The 5,129-nt window shown below is 45.0% G+C and overlaps 1 pseudogene; it reads left to right on the top strand.

Moving 5' to 3' along the window:
* The first annotated feature begins 507 nt into the window (after positions 1 to 507).
* LOC132375306 (mitochondrial carrier homolog 1-like) lies at positions 508 to 1,626 on the top strand (annotated as a pseudogene).
* The last annotated feature ends 3,503 nt before the right edge of the window (positions 1,627 to 5,129 follow it).

Below are 5,129 nucleotides of genomic sequence, written 5' to 3'. Positions count from 1 at the left end.
ATTGCAACTGTCAAGGTAGATAATTCTTTAGGAATCTGAGATAAGGTGAGCTCAGCTGTAAATAAGAGACACTTAGGTAAAATGTTCTGGGAATATACTCTCAGAGTTATAATGCCTGCCCAATTAGCAAATATTTTTGAGAACTTTCTTTTTGCTAGGAATTGCAGATACATGTGTTTCTGCTCTAACATTAAATACATTTTACTGAAAATTTTTGCATCCTGTATTATGGGAAAAAATAGGATTGGAGGCAGTTCAATAAAAACTTAAGAAACTTTGGAATAGAACTTTAACACACACACACTAATAATCTTAATAAAAATTATTAACACAAGTAAATCTCTAGCATCATTTGAACCTACCCTCTTTCGCAAGCCCTATACCTTGGAGTTTGCTCTCCTCCCACATGTCCTCCTCAGAGATGTAGGGCCTGAAGACATTTGATTTTAATAGAAGCCAGTTTCATCAAAATTAAAACCATAAGGTGGGCTCGCGGCAGTGCTGGGGATGGTGGGAGCCGGAGCCGGAGCCGGAGCAGAGGCAGGGTCAAAGCCAGGATCTGTATCCACCACCCACGCATCCCCCGTGCCTCCCCGCGCCTCCCCGAGCATCCCAGTGCAACCTCGTGCTTCCTTGCATATCCTCGCACATCCGCCACCCTCAGCCGGCAGGATGGACAGCGCGTTGGGGGGCCTGGGCTCTGGGGACCAAGACCCCACTACCAAGCTCTTTTCATGGTGCTGGGCGCAGGGGTGACAGAGCTCAGTCACCAAATGCTCTACATGGAGCTGCCCATCAGATGGGTTGTGAGCCAGTGCCCACACCGTTGAGACCAACGTGCTGGGGAGGAAGGTCCTCTACCCTCCGACCTTCTTCACCTACGCCAAGGACATTGTGCAAGTGGATGGGAAGGTAGGCTGTTCCGAGGCCTGAGCTGCTGGCTGACGTCCACTGCCCTCTCCACCATGACCCTGGGCAGTATGAAGAAGATTTTCTCTCCGGATGATATCGAGCAGGTTTCCAGCAAGGATGACACGAAGACTTCTCTGAAGACTGTGGTGAAGGAGACCTCCTACCTGATGATGATGCAGGGCATGTCCCGCATATTGGCTCACCCCTTACGTGTCATCTCAATAGCTGCATGGTCCATTTTGTGGGACAGGAGACCAAGTACAGTGGAGAGTTCAGCTCTATTGGGAAGATTTTCAAAGACGAGGGGCTGCTGGGACTCTTTGTCAGCTTAATCCCTCACATCCTAGAAGATGCGGTTTTCTTGCAGGGCTGTAACCTGCTGGCAACTTCCTCAGTGCCTACCTGGTGGATGACAGCTTCAGCCAGGCCCTGGTCATCCATCCCAAGCTACCCCATGGGGGTGGCAGTGGCATGCCGACCTACCCCTTCCTGCTGGTGGGCAATCCCATGGCTGCAGGCCGGGCTCCCCACACACTCCCCAGAGTTCAAATCCGGATCCACTGCTGGAAGGACCTGAGTGGGCAGGGCGAGCCTTTCCGCGGCTCCAGCCTGCCTTTCCACCACCAGGTGTCATCATGCTTTGCCCTGGAGTACCCCGAACCACCTCAAAAAACACTGTCTCTTAAACAACAAAGACCAAAGAACAAAGTATAGCACAGGGAACTATACTCAATATCTTGTATTAACCTTTAATAGAAAAGAATCTGAAAAAGAATACATACATATATATAACCGAATCATTCTGCTGTACACAACATTGAAACTAACTTCCATGAAACTAACACAACATTGTAAATTAACTGTACTTCAATTTTAAAAAAAAGAAACACACACACACACAAGCCCACACTATCTCAGCCTGGCCACCGTGGATGAGGCCTGATCATCTCCAGGCACCTGTTACATGACCAACCCAGCAACACCTAGATGTGCTCCAGCCCAGCTGGGCTCTGGGTTCCATATTTGCCATGTGTCTGCACAGAAGCAGGGGATGGGTGGAGGTGAGCCTGCACCCAGTGGCTTGGTCACTGTTAGACCTGAGGAAGTGGGGTGGCGCTGAAGAATTGGGGCAGAATCCCCTTCCATTGCAGATTTGCCAAGTCTGCCTTGTGCTGGGACCAGAGAATGGCTTGTGGAGGCCCAGGTCAGAAGGGCAAAGACTCAGGGGGTGAGGTCCCACCCCCTATTCACACCCCTCGAGTTGGGCCCAGCTCTCATCCTTCAGCTCAGCTGGGAGCATCACTCTCCTACTTTGTAAATAGGGTGTGATCCCCTTTCAGGAGGCCACCATCACGTCCGGGCGTGTGCTAGGAAGTCCTGGCTAGGTTCTGCTTTCATTTTTCTCAGCACTACTTTTCTGATAAGAAGAAGGCAGCACCTTCTGAATGGGATATCGTGTGACTGCTCAGAATGTGTCCCCCTCTTCATCAGTTTCATGGTGACACCTCATGTGCAGGACCTGGTCACCCATGCAGCTGTGAACACCCAGAAGTTAGGCAGATCAGGGTCTCTAGTCCTACCCAGTTTAAAAGTTCCTAATAAGATTTGACCTTTTCTCCCTCAAATAAATGTATTGGTGGTGATTTGCAGGAAAAAAAAAAAAAACCCTACACTCTGAAGGGGATCAGAACATGTCACTCCCAAATATGCCATCCTGCTATATGGATTATTTTGAGCTGCATACACTTGAGGAAAAGCAGGTGCAGGAAGGGGTCTTTGACCTCCCCCTTTCTACCTAAAAGCAGGACATACAATTTCATATGAGAAAAGTGCTCTCCCTGCACCAGGAAGAAGAGAACATTCTTATCTCCAGACACGAAAAGTTGACGCCACGATGAATCTGTGCAAACAAACCTACTAAAATAACCTTTATCTCCCATTAGTTTCCCCCACATATTTCCTAACTTTCCCATAATTTGGCAGCCCCAGCCCAGCCCCTTTTCCCTTTGTCATGTCTGGTCTCCACAGCAAACTGTTCTTTGTTAACATGGCGTGTAAGTTTCCAGGTCTATCCCATTCTTACAATATCTCTTTCTTTTCTATGAAGGCTTTCATGCCACATAAAATATTAACATCAGTAAAATTTGTATGTTTTTCCTCCTGTTAATCTGCCTTTTGTCAGTTTAATTTACAGGCCTTATTACACAACCTAAGAAGACAGAGGAAAAGTCTTATCTTCCCTACAAATCCAATAGTACCTGGGATTCCACACCCACAATTTTTTTAAAACATGGGTAAATATCTTTGCAACATCTTTATCCACACTTGCAGTCTCTCCTAATAACTTAAAATAGTAGAAAGTTAGCAGTTCCTGAAGCCACTAAATCATCTGTTTCTTGCATAAAGAAAGGTACACTGGCCAGAGTTTTAGGTGTTTTCCTTTATAAGGCTAAATTTTCTTCTTTAATTGTAAGAAAGCTTACATTGGATCATTTCAAAACATGAACCTGCTGGGAACTTCCCTGGTGGCACAGTGTTAAGAATCTGCCTGCCAATGCAGGGGACACAGGTTCGAACCCTGGTCTGGGAAGATCCCACATGTTGCGGAGCAACTAAGCCTGTGCACCACAACTGCTGAGCCTGCACTCTAGAGCCCGCGAGCCACAACTACTGACCCCACATGCCACAACTACTGAAGCCCGCACACCTAGAGCCTGTGCTTCACAACAAGAGAAGCTGCTGCAGTGAGAAGCCCGCGCACCGCAATGAAGAGTAGCCCCCACTTGCCGCAACTAGAGAAAACCCACGCGTAGCAACGAAGACCCAGTGCAGCCAAAAATAAATAAAATTTTTAAAAAACCAAAAAACCATGAACCTTCTGGGACAACTCATACGTGCATCAACACAATTTCCTCTTAAATGCCATCTTTCCATTATTTACAACCTTAAGAAACACACACTGCTTCGGAAAAAATCCTGTGACCAGGCATGGTCCCAAATCGCAAATAATGCACAGTTTAGTAGGAAAGGTAGTCACACTCAAATCATATTGTCTTAAAATAACTACTTTATTAGAGAGAGAAAGAAAGGCTAGAAGAAATCATGGTAGACAGTGATGAAATTTCTGGAGCTAACTTTGAAAGATTTCTCAAGTTGTTTATAATAGAAGAAACACTGAAAGAAGAAGAAGAAGAAAGAGAAGGAGAAGAAGAAGGAGAAGAAGAAGAAACATGTTCCTAGGCAGAAGGGAGTCTGGGAATACATTTCAAGAAGAAGCAACTGGAAATGCAAAGATGTAAGGTCCCTCTTCAGAGCACAGAAGAAGAAGGTCGCTCCATCTCTCTCGTTTCAACAATTTTTTGACATTTTATCCCTGACTCTTCTGGTTCTAATAATCATTGGGAAACGTGGTCAGGCCTTATTTAATCAAACTCAACTTCTCTGTTTTCTTGTGAGGATGTTTTGGAGAGTGGAGGTGAACTGGGGTGAAGAAAACTGTCTCCAAGGCTGGATTTGGCTATTCTCCTAGGTGAGGGCTGTGAACAATCTCTCACCCAGAGTGGGTGCAGGTCTTGGGAAAATAGCCCCACTGGTGTAGAAGATGGCTGTGTGCATGTGGGATGGCAGAAATGGAGACCACAAAAGGTGAGTGATAAAATTCTCACCAGGAGACAAGGAGAGGATTTTAAATCAGCCCACTGAGGAACTGGGAAGATGCTGAGAATTCTGCTACAAGTGCTACATGATGATGAAGGTGGTGAAAAAAATGTTTTAATAGAATTTTTTAGTATAGTCCAGTTATTTGCTCTATAGTATCTAATGGAACCCTTCCCAGTAATCCCTAAAACATGCAATAAAACTCTTGATTTGTAGTTCCTTTGGAGGGAGGATCAGGAGATGTGCCACATGGGAGATGAAAAATTCCCATTCCCACATAATAGAGTAAAAGAGAACATTTAAGAAGAGCTTTAGTGGGATGACATATTTAAATTCCTGAAAGAAAAAGATTATCAACAAAGAATCTTATATCCAGCAAAAGTATCCTTCAAAATTAAAAAAAAATTAAAATATGAAATAAAAGAAGAGCTTTGGACTTCTAAAAACCACGACCTAGGTGTTGGAATCAATCCTGTCTAGATTTCAAGGAACCAGGAGACTCCAGTTAACATTGAGTTAAACCTGTGATCTTTGTTTATGTTAACTTTTTTTTTTAAATA

The sequence above is a fragment of the Balaenoptera ricei genome, chromosome 11 (genome assembly GCF_028023285.1).
Source record: "Balaenoptera ricei isolate mBalRic1 chromosome 11, mBalRic1.hap2, whole genome shotgun sequence".
In the NCBI taxonomy this organism is placed as follows: Eukaryota; Metazoa; Chordata; class Mammalia; order Artiodactyla; family Balaenopteridae; genus Balaenoptera; species Balaenoptera ricei.
The sequence above is the reverse complement of the archived record's forward strand: the minus strand, read 5'-3'. Positions and strand labels throughout refer to the sequence as shown.